Below are 12,821 nucleotides of genomic sequence, written 5' to 3' on the forward strand. Positions count from 1 at the left end.
TAACTCATTTTCCCATTATTGATTCATGAGATTTTTTAGAGCATCTCGGACTGAGCTATTTAGTTTATTAAGGGTTTTATGGTCTTAAGGAGAGCAAGTGTTAGGACATCTTTTTAGATGTTTTTTTTTGTTTCTCTCTCTCTCTCTTATTAAATTCATGATATCTTCTGGAAGACGATTGGGTTTGAGGGTGGTTGTAGTTTTGGTGACTGCTGCTATAGCTTTATTTATCAGATTTGTGAGGTTGTTTATTGCTGTGTGAACTTCTTCCTTTGATCTGATACAGGGAATAGGGCCAATATACGCAGGAAGTACTTTAGATAATTTTTCCCAAGATATGAAAGAGTGGAGGTGGGAGGGAAGAATCAGTTGTTGTTGTTTTCCTAAATAAAGTAGCATAGAGTTATGGTCAAACGATATTTCATGTACTGGTCTGACGCTGTAGTGATATTTAATATTCTGTAGAATAGCAATATCTAGAATTTCAGCTGTGCCAGTAGGACGGTAATGAGTGTGTTCGGTGGGACCTGTCACAACAGCGTAGTTAAATCCTATGTAATTGTAAAGGATTCGACCGATATTATTGGGGGATTTGCAGTTCCAAGTTGGATGTTTGGAATTTAGATCCCTAGCGATGATGATCGAGTCTCTAACACCAAGGATAACATCCAAATCAGAAAATAGCAAAGTTCCTTGCCGGTGAGTTGTATGCTGCATAGATTTTAATTTTCCGGGTATGCTGCTGTGAACTTCAATGTCTGTAATTTCTACGTTAGTGTTTGGAGGGTTGGTTAATGAATGATGTTGAATGTAAATTTGATTCAAGGTGGCAGTGCCACTTCCTCTTTAGTCTAGTTTGTCGTGTCTGTGGATATGGTATCCTTTCTGTTTAGGATGATCTGCAGGTTCTACATTGATTTCGTTTATTAAAATAATATCTGGGTTATATCTCTGTGAGAAATCTTGGCGTTCCAAGATCTTAATAATTAGGGCATTGATATTCCAAGCTATAATCTCTAGTGAATCCGGGAGAAGTCTATTTCTAGTCAATTGATAGTGCCGTTAGGATGGAATGTGTTTCTTCAATGAATCGTTTTGTAGAATTTGATGATTGGTTGGATTTACTAAAGTCTTCAAGCATATTTGCGCGAGAAGCTGTAATGATTGCTGTTAGTTTTGGATGTGATTGGTCATTATGTTCGTGCATTATATTTTATCGGGCGATACACGTATGTGCATATGTCCTGCCCTGGCATTGATTATTCACTCTAATAAAGACCTCTTTCTGTGTAGCCCTCTAATAAAGACCTCTGTCTTCGTTTCCCTAGTCTGCTTCGATAGACTAGGGAAACGAAGTTTTCGATGTCTGCATACAAGAAGAAGAGGTGGATTGATTATTAATAACTATCTTTTTGTTTTGGGGACAGTGACTACATCCTCTATAATTGGTTGGGTGTGGGCCACTGCAGTTTGCACATTGGCCAGGGTGGTTTGGTGCAGATATTAGTGGTATGGTCCTCTCCACATTTCAAACATTTGTAGTCAGCTCTACATAGCTTTTGAGCATGTCCATATTTCTGATATGTGTGACACTGGCCAGATGAAGCTTTCTTCCTTAATGATTCAGGTGTGATCACGAGCCCACAGATTATGTTATGTCGTAAATATTTTTGTGGGAGTCATGATTCTCTACAAGGACTAGTGACATCGCGCTCTTGTTAGTACCTAGCATTCTGCTAACCTTCACTGGTAGTAGGTTGTTGTAGCATAGATCTGCTGATTATCTCTTCCGTCGTAGTATACTCTGATATACCGCGGAGCACCACCTTTACATATTTCTCAGAGCTGAGCGAGAATGTGTAGTATTGTATACCCAAGCCATCCATCGTTTTGGTTAGGTTACGGTAATCTTCTACTGTGGAGTGCTGGATCTTTATGCGATCATCCACATTTTTATCCCCTGTGTATGTTATTACAGATCTGTCATAGTGGACCTCAGAGCCGACCATTTGTGTTTTTCACGAAGGGTAATCGGAGGTACCTTCTCTTTGAGAGAGGTGGAGGAGTCAATGGGGAGACTGCGATTCTCTTGTTTTGATCTTGCACACATGAAATTTTAAAATCATTGTATGTGGAAACTGCTAAATCTAACTTTTTTCTCTTAGATTTTTGTCTTCTCCCTCCATGTCATTTTCTGTTATGTAATGCAAGTTCAGGAAACCAGGCCAGTCAACTTCAAACTTTTTCTGTAACTTTTTCAGCTGGGTTAATGCCACTTTCCCATCAGGTGTTTTTATGAAACGTCGGGATCAATTTCATTCATATTTCTTGTCTTATCTGAGCTTTACTGGAATGCAAGAATTTGGGATACAAGAGTGTAGCTCCGTTAATAATCCTCTAGACCGAAGAACCTACTGGCAAAAGTCCATAGATCAGAAGACCTACCTGCAAAAATCCTGTAGACCCGAAAATCTACTAGCAAAATTCCGTGGATCAAAAAACGCGTATTTGCCGAGTATCAATAAACGAGTAGCGTTCAGGTGGGAGTACCGTGTTTCCACTTGGCTTCAACTCTAATTCATACCTCCTTATGAAAGCAAGTATCCACCACTGGTCATCTTAGTGGGTGGGGCCTACACAGCAATTTGACCGCATGCACTCTTCTTGCAGAGGGGGTGGGAGTAGGTTTCGAGTTGGGGGCCAATGAAATGTGAGAAGCACGAAACACTTCTGAAAATAAAAACCTAATCGAACTCGATGTATTCACTAAAAACTTAAAAGGATACATGTTTATTTATACTCATAGCTTACTTATACCACAGTTTAAAATTAAATAAAACAAACCATCTTTGAAAATTTAGGCAAATTATATTTTATAAATAAAATAAAAAGGTGTTCTAATGTAGTAACAATTTACTAAATAAATATTAAAATATTTAAATTTATGAAAAATTATTAAATTTATTATAAAATATGAATTACAAGTAATATTTTTATAAAAATATTATCTGTAACTCAAAATCATAGCATTCTCTTTCCATCTTTTATTTTTGTATATTCTATACAAGTGCAGCTTAGTTTATATCGTTAGTCATTTACTTCTGAGCAATGATTGGTAAAAATACCATTGGTAAAAATATTCGTCATACTTTCCATCTGGATGAAAATATGGCATTTTCATATTTTTTTTAATTTTTACAGAAATATTGTCATTCTAATCTTCAGACACGATGGACATTTAAAATATTTTCGCTCTTGAATGAATATTTTCTGCGAAATTACGTACACAAATCAGCATTCCACATAAAGGCTATTATTATTATTATTATTATTATTATTATTATTATTATTAAAAAACTCCCTACACAAATTCAACAACAAACGATGTATTTTCCACCCGTAACAAAACAGGAACTGAAAGAAGCACTCCTACAACTAAAACCAAAGACCACTCCAGAAATAGACAAAATAAGACTCACAGACCTTATAACACACTTTGAACCAATAAATCCAATACTTTTGAAACTCGTGAACATAATATTCGACACAGGCGTTATTCCACAACAACTAAAAACTGCAGTAATTACGCCAATATACAAATACTCAGAACTACAGACCAATAGCTACCCTACCAGTCATCTCAAAAATTCTAGAAAAAATAACATAACACATATCAGACTACAGAACTATTTACAGAAGTACAACATCATCTCACAAAACCAATACTGCTTTCAGAAAACAAAAAGAACGATCACCTTATTAGCAGACATCGCCGACACAATAAACAAAGCACTCAACAAAAACAAGTACGCTGTCCTTATACTGCTGGACCTAACCAAAGCATTTGATACACTTGAGCATGACATACTACTCACCAAACTATACTCAATAGGTATAAGAGGAACACTGCATGCATGGTTCAAGAACTACCTCTCAAAGAACACAAGTAACTGAAATAGGTACATTTAAAAGTCGGGGTATACAAATAAAATACGGTGTACCTCAAGGTGTCATATTATCACCCACTCTATTCAACATATACATTAACGATGTTCATAACATATCCATAAGAAGTCAAATATTTCAGTACGCAGATGACACTGCACTACTAGCAATCCACACGGACATCAACACGGCTCTCTGCAAAGCACAACAAAACGTAATTTGAAATCACAACATACTTCCACCAAAACGCAATTCTAATCAACGGCACCAAAACACAGATGTTGATAATACACAACCCAAGAATCATGCGCCCTGCATCACTATCGATACATTGTCACACATACTGCTGCATTAACAACAAAAATAATACCTGCCAATGTTCCGAAATCAAACTTGTAACACACGCAAAATAACTCGGTCTCTACATAGATTCCCACCTTAAATGGACAAAACATATAGAATACCTACACACCAAACTCCGGATCATCGCAGCAAAACTCTTCCAAGTTAAAAACATTATTCCATCCAACATAAAAGAACTCCTATATCACGGTATCTGAGAATCCCTACTCAGATACCGAAATAACAGTCTGCAAACACAAATGTGACAGCCACCTAACAAAATTAGAAACATTATACAGGAAAATCGTGTCAACAGTGATCTGGACACCTTATACGCAACAACCAATATCCGACAAGCACATGGCGATACACAGAATTCTGAGCATTAAAAACCTGAAACACTACATGACATTAACAAGGAATTATTTCAACATCACCTATCGAAACAGAGACACATATCATATAACACGACTTTATTGCGCTGAATTTATTTCTTGCATGTCTGCTTTTAAGGGATAGCATTATATTTGTGCTGATCAATGCAATGTGTTCATCTTCAGGTTATCCCTTGAAGATGTATAAGGATAGTGTATGCAGACGGGTGATGAGAATGATTTTTAATAATAATAATAATAATAATAATAATAATAATAATAATTTTTTAATAGTAATGGTAATTTATTGATTGCCAAAATATTTACACATACAATAGACATCTTGAGTGGCATTGCAACTTAGAATTTTACAGAATTCAGCTTTAAGTGCTGCATTTTTCACATTGATTTCAACTAAAATTTTTAATAGTATTTTTTTGCCTCAATATGTTCTTCTAATGTTAACAATGAAGATTATTCAGAATATTTTGTACAATAATATCTTTTTGTTAATGTAATTTTTGATTATAAGAATAATTAATTATATTATTTTTTCATGTTACATAAGAGTGTTATATTATTGATATTATCACATAATAATCAGTATCTTCAAGTATCTTCTTTATTGTTGTATACTTTACTAACTGCTTTGTTACACAATCTGCTTCTTTGGTTATAAGGATTACGTGTGATTGAATGAGGTGAGTTAATCCCACCTACTTCGAAGCTTGGGTTAGCTTTTGTGAAGAGAGTGGGATTTAGGCTTCACTATTCATGTTGTTGCTACTGTTTATGTATGGGATGTTGGCATTGGATGCTGATGATTTTTGATGCGTATATTAGTGATAATGGTATATTAACTTTGTTAGTATATTTTCCAGAGTTCGTGTTTTAATGTTCTGTAGTTATCTATATGTTTTATATTTCTTGGTAGGTTGTTGAGTTCCGTGGGTATCTGATGTGATCTCACAAAAGTACCGTATGAATTGTTGAAGGGTGTAGGGATGGTTACAGGAAAATTCATCGAAAAGCGAATTCATCGAAAGACAGTTCATCGAAAAGGCAATTCATCGAATGAACAATTCATCGAAAGACAATTCTTCGAAAATGCAATTCATCGAAAAACAATTCACCGAAAATAGACATCCCAACCACGGAAAACAGGAGGTGGGAGGCGAGAAAATCGAAACATCCCCTGTTCTAACCAGATCTTACCTATTCCACTGTGACGCAATAACAGCACAGGGTTGTTACGATGTTTTTAATGAGTGGAAGAAAGAACCCTTCCCTATTCCTCTTTTGTTACACTGAGCAATTTTCCAGTAATAAATAAAATCGACCTTCTGCTAATATTTTCAATCATTTAACTTATCTCTTTTAACTAAGTAGTGGTTTGTTTTAAAGTCTGTCAAAATTTACCTTCGTTCAAAAGTTTTCTTCACCAAAATTGTGACCAGCACAAACAGGAGTAACGTAAATAATATTTGGCTAAGGAGGAAATAATGGTAATGGAAGGTAAATATTAAGCTGTTCTAAGATAACTGAGGAGTTGAGAGATAACTGACGAAGTGAATAAGTCCCAGCACTTGACTCGTGATTTTGATTAAAAATGAAGTAAAGAAGAGGGAAACGAAAGTAACTGTACAGAAAACGAAGCTGAGGAAGATTAAATCACTTTAAAAAAATCAGTAACTATACTTCTATATAAAAAAAAATCTATACAACTTGATATATAGGACTTCTAGAATTAAGGGGAAATAACATTTTATTCTGTCCTTAAGATGCAAAATATCCTTTGTTTACGAAGGATATTTTGGACGAAAACATTCACAAGGCAGGACCGAAATACACAAGCCCCATATTAGCCGAACCAACATGTAACATCATCTTCAGTGCTGCAAAGAGCGTGTACAGTGGGACTTGGAAGCTCGGAAAGTCGTGTTATGGAATGATGACGAGTCATCCTACACCCTCTACTGAGCAGATGGGCCGTTGCGGGTATGGCGGATGCTCGGTGAACGTCTCTTATCAGAGTGCGGAAACCCAACTATGATATTCGGGGGTGGCGGTGTGATAATATGATTCTGTTTTTCCTGGTTTGACCAAATACAGCCCATCATTAAAAAATGATTATTTTGATACTTGTCAACTTTCTATCTACTCCTATGTCTGTTTACTTTGTTGATTATATTTTTTTATTTCTCAGAGGAAATAGTCGTTATATTCCGTTTATGTTATCAGGACAAACACGTGAAACAGTGTCTTCTTCGAAATTCTTATACTTGCAGGTCAATATCGACGTTTGTTCATTATCATCCACGGGCGGCTGCGCGCGCGCACACACACACACACACACACTTGGCATCAAAAGCATTCTAAAATTCACAGTTGAATCCAATGAACATGACAAAAGTGGTATATCGTTTTCTATAATTTATGGTCGTCTAGTTAGCAGAGTGGTATGCGTATCAGCTCTTCCAACCGACCGTTGTGTTCCAAATGCGCTGATGGCAGAGATGTTTGTAATCAATGATTTTCATACACACCTCCCAAAATGGACTGGGTCACCAAAAAGAAGTAGGTCCAAACTGGTCACACTGGGCGAGGCCTTTTCTTTCCAGCTCTGGGAATCTACCGGCTATTTATCATCATCACCATCATATAAATCATAGTTGTTGTTTTTTTTATTATTCGTGTACGTACTTAAAGAAAAATAAATATACTTCGAAATATAATTTTATAGACTTAAATAATAAATATACTTTTAAAGTTGGTTGTAAAATTCGTGACAGAATAGAAACCATTTTCAGACTTCATTCCAGCAAGCAGTGGATGGAAATCCCACTGCGAATGTCTTGAGACAGTAGGTGATTTTCATTGTCTCGTATTTGGGTCACTGCGCTGTACATTTGCGACTTCCGACAAGCATGGTATGACTTGAAGGATAAATAATTTGGTCTGCACAGTAAGATTTTGCTGTTTATAATTTTTCATTAATGAAACGGTGATAGATGATAATAAGAGAATATATGTTAATACATTTTCGTAGATGATAATAAGAAAATAAATTTAAGCTGAAACCGAAGTGACAAAACGACAATGTTCTGATTAGGTTTTCTATTTTCATGCTGCAGGTTCCGTAGGTGAGGGTACGGACTTTTTTTGTCTCAATGGAATAGCGCCAGTATGGCCGTACATACATTTTTGTCGAAAAGGCATGGCCCGAGGCTCTAGAGTGCTCCGGGACCCCTTCCTCATTGTATGGGCCATTACATTGTTCCTCATGTTTCTGGACCCCAGCTACAGCCTCGTGTGCCTGTGCCCGTGCATAAGTTACGCCCTGAGCACCAGAAGGATCAAATTGTATTGACTGTGCTGCTAATCTATAGCGGAAAGCGCGAAGAAAAATCTGAACAAATCCTTATAAAATGGAAAGATTTTAGTTTTTCCTGTACACATGATCTTATGAGTGAGCGATATTCCGTCTTCTGTGGTGGAGAAATCCCAGTTGGCATACAGAGAGGAAAGGCTTTTCTTCTCCTTTTTAATTACTAAAGATGATTAATAAATTAAATAATGTAATAATTATGTTTCATTCATTGTTTCTTTATCAAACATGAAGTTTCAGGTTACAAACATTTTATTTAGCAGTTATTTAAACTAAAGAAATACACAATACATCTGTTATTACCAATAATCGATAGCTATAAGTTGTTACAAATATTCGACTTCCAATGTTTCTGATGATTGTTGGTCTCTCTGAAGTCTAATGACGTCTTCTTCGAAACTTCTAGAACTGTGGAATTTCTCGTGGAAACCATTTCGTAGATTCCAGGAGAAATCCCACAGTTCTAGAAGCCAATAAATTTACCAAAATATACTCGTAGTCGAACTAAAGCAGAATACAAAACTGAAAAGACAAATTAGTTTGAGATTAGAGGCTTACGCTTTCAAAAAAGAGAAAAAAACTATGTACTTATATTTGTATATAAGGTTTGGTTACTAAACAATATATTGTTAAAAGGATTGCTTTATGAATTAAAATACAAATGAATAAAAAGGTAAAATATGAATCAAGATAATGATGAATGGAAATTACATCAAATAGATTTTCGATATTAAATCCAAATGGCTGTAATGCCCACTCAGGCCTATTATATTTATACAAATCACAAAGATATCTTTTTATTTTCTAATTACATTCTTATTAATTATCCTCAAAACATAAACCACGTTATAAATGTATACCGGGGATCATGTTGTGTTTTTGTTCTTGTAAAATCCAGTTCGATGCTAATAAAAAAGTAGTTGCGAATAAAAAAGCAGCATGTTGAAAACTTTGAGTTTTCAACATGCTGCTGCTGGACATGGTTACAAGGGACAGTGCAGATGTTAAAAGTAAATTATCAGTGTATACAATTTAGTTTTATTAATATAAATTTCAATATGAAATTTATGATTTGATTTATCGAGTCTTCATATCAGTTTAAAGTTCAATTTTGATTCATTCAAAATCTGATGGGTGAAAAATAAATTTTAGGACACTTTTGAACTCAATATCTCAAAATCGACAAGTTCCAAATTTTATATAATGGATGTCTCAAAATATGTTTTTTTTTCATCATAAACACAATTTGTTGTTCATGTGTGTGTGTGTATATATTGAACAAAAATAATTTACCTTAAAAATACCACCACTCTTTCCATGATTTGTGATCAGAAGAGCTTTTTTTCGATTCAGAGGCATCTTTGCTACAAGGTTGGTTGCATTTACTCTCAATACTTGTATAGCGATTAACGGGATTATTAGTGAAGTTTGAAATGCGGTTTTCCGTGTCATAACCTATTTGCGCTACTACTTCGTCATCCTTCGATGAATCTAATGATAGTTGATCATCCATTTTTAAAATGTTATCGAATCTAACATAAGAGTAAAGGTACATTAAGTGTCAGTTATTAGGAATATTTATTACATATTTTCACCAGTTAATGTATTTAGTTTGGAACAAAAAATATGCAGTATTATTAATATTATTACTATTATTATTAATATTTTTAGGAGGACAAGAAGGAGGGAGAGGAAGGCCATATGTAGGTATACAAGTGCACGCACGCTGCTATAGCTGCTCCTGTTTTATAGTTTTAAAGTGGTTTTAATTCATGGTTTAATTTAAAAGATGTAGAATTCATAAAAAGTAGCTAAGTAGAAACCAAATTTTGTATGCTGAAAACGTCTTAGACAAAGTAGACGGTGGTCACCAACGAGCGAAGAAAACAGGATCAGCATTTTAACAGACATGCTGCAGTTGCTCATGAGAAGAAAGGTTAGTGAGACATCGAAGGTCACTACAATGTCCTGTGACAGGTGAAATAGCCTTTAAGCAACCAAAGAGAGTGACGCTATTGCTCTGGTTCCAGTCGAAGATTACACCACAGTCATCTGGGATATGGAAAAGCACGTGGAAAGCAAAAGGAGCTGACAAACGTACCGAATGGCGTTGTTCAGAATGCCATAAGAAAATGAAGAGACAAAACACCAAGCAAAGACAACGATGCACAGCAGGGTAAGTCCCTTCACACATCCTTATCTTCATATAGCAATATAAGATCCTATGGTTACAGATAACTTGGACTCATTCAAACTCGTGGTTAAAGACTTGCTTAATACTCACATGCAACAAATTAACAAAAACAAATTTGAGGAGTAGCAACGTCACACACAACATATTAATGATAGTGTGGGAGTAGTACTTGGAACTATGCGAGACTTAAAAACGAAATTAACCGTAGCGACAGAAGCACAATAACACTTCATTCGTGAAAATAAAGAATTGCAGAAATGGATAAACACTCTCAAATGCCAAATCGAGCATATCTTCAAAACGAATTTCAAACAGTGTAGTACTTGGAACTACTTGGGAGTAGTACTTGGAACTATGCGAGACTTAAAAACGAAATTAACCGTAGCGACAGAAGCACAATAACACTTCATTCGTGAAAATAAAGAATTGCAGAAATAGATAAACACTCTCAAATGCCAAATCGAGCATATCTTCAAAACGAATTTCAAACAGTGAGAATACCAGGGAAGATTTAAAATCGGCATCAAAATCGGCATTCCAGTCACAAAGTATAAAATTACCAGTGGTAATCGAGGACCAAAAAAATAAAGAGAGACCGCCACCAATCATTGCTCATTTTTGACAGAATTCTAGCAGAAAGCCAGTAAACAAGGCCGACACCTTTGATCTTAACTAACAAGCAACTCCCAACTCCAATCGATATATGTGAACAGTGGATTTTATACTTTAAAAATCTTCTATACCAGGCAAGAAAAACAAAAATAGAGAAAAACTACTTAATTCAAGCAACTACAAAGTTGCTTGAACTAAGGATTCACATATAGTTATGAGACAGATTGAAAACACTTGAGTTTATATAATTGTAAGAGAATCCGACCTAAGCTGTCTACCAACATAATGCGTTAACTCTCCTGAACTTTAAAAGCAAGATTTAAAATTATCTCTAAACACTGTAGCATCAAGATCTGAAATCTGGGCGAGGACATCCAGTCAGAAAATATTCATTTCCACAAACTTTCACGCTTCCACAAATACCGGTTTCACCATTACACGCACAAACATAAGAAATATAAAGAAACACTGGTTTACATTGATAACACTGCTCAACTACACCCTCACAAACATACACGTACTAATCCTGATTGAAGTTCCAATAAATGACTCAGAAACTTGTATACAACATTCATAACTACGATTTCTAGAGCTTAGATAAACCAAACAAACGAGGATGTGGCATCGTGGCATTTATCAAAGAAAACCACAGTGTGGCGGAAAAATGAACTTGTTTCGAACATGAATAAACACTAGTTTGGAAATCATCTGGCCAAACCAATACGGCTTTCAGAAAACAAATTCACCATGACCTGATTTGAAGATATTGTCGACGCCATTAACATAGCTCTCGATAAAAACTATTTTGCAGTCCTTATACTTATTGACCTAACTAAAGCTTTGATACACTTGAACATGACATAATGCTGTTCATACGGAATAAGAGGAACAGTGCATACCTATTTCAGGAGCTATCTCTCAAACAGAACACAAGTTACAGTAATGGGCACAAATTACAGCCGGGCTATACAGATAAAACCGGAGTCTCACAAGATACCATATTATAATCTATCTTCTTCTACATACATATTAACGACATTCACAACCTGGTACCACATGAAGTCAAATATATCAATGCGCAGACGACATCGCGCTACTAGCAGTCCATCCACAGAAACATCTACACCGCTCTTTTCCAAGGACAACAAGACCTAAACGAAATCGATCGTTTAAATCGAAATAAACACATCCACCATACTGTCGCTTAAATTCATTCATTCATATACAACATACTCAAGCAATGCATTCCACTCTCCACTTAAAAAAAATAAAATAAATGAAATTAAAAAAATATATAATAATAATAATAATAATAATAATAATAATAATAATAATAATAATAATAATAATAATAATAATAATAATAATAATAATAATAATTAAGTGATGTTGACCGGTTGTACTACCTAGGAGAATAGGTGGACGGGGTCTGTTATCCAGTCCACCCAGGGCCGGCAGAAGCGGGCATGCAGAGCATGCGGTGCATGCGGGCGCCGCTACGAAGGGGGAGCGCCGCCGCCAGGGAACGGTTCATAAGTTCATTTTTAAGAAATAAAATTTTTATCATAAAAACAAAAAATTCTTAGAATGATTAATATTAAAATAAATAAGGCCGGATATACCGAATAAAAATTTTAAAAAAGTGTATATTGCCGCCTCTTTGATCAGCCGGCTGTTTACAATTTTCCAACGAGAGCAGGCTAAATGCTTGCCTGCAGAAAGTTGTGTCTACTGCAATCTATCTAAAGTGAAACGGTGAACGGTTTTCATGCGCAGAAACGAAATTTCGTACAAAACATTTGTTGCTAGTTAACCAGTCATATTATTATTATTATTATTATTATTATTATTATTATTATTATTATGGACAACTCCAGGGAGTCCTTAGACTCATCGAGGGAGGCCCCAAAGCATGTTCGTCACAACTATTCGACATTCACACAGCATCTATCATACCTCGCCTTAA

The sequence above is a fragment of the Typopeltis vanoorti genome, chromosome 8 (assembly GCF_054136105.1).
Source record: "Typopeltis vanoorti isolate ZY-2024b chromosome 8, IOZ_Tvanoo_1.0, whole genome shotgun sequence".
NCBI classification, from domain to species: Eukaryota; Metazoa; Arthropoda; class Arachnida; order Uropygi; family Thelyphonidae; genus Typopeltis; species Typopeltis vanoorti.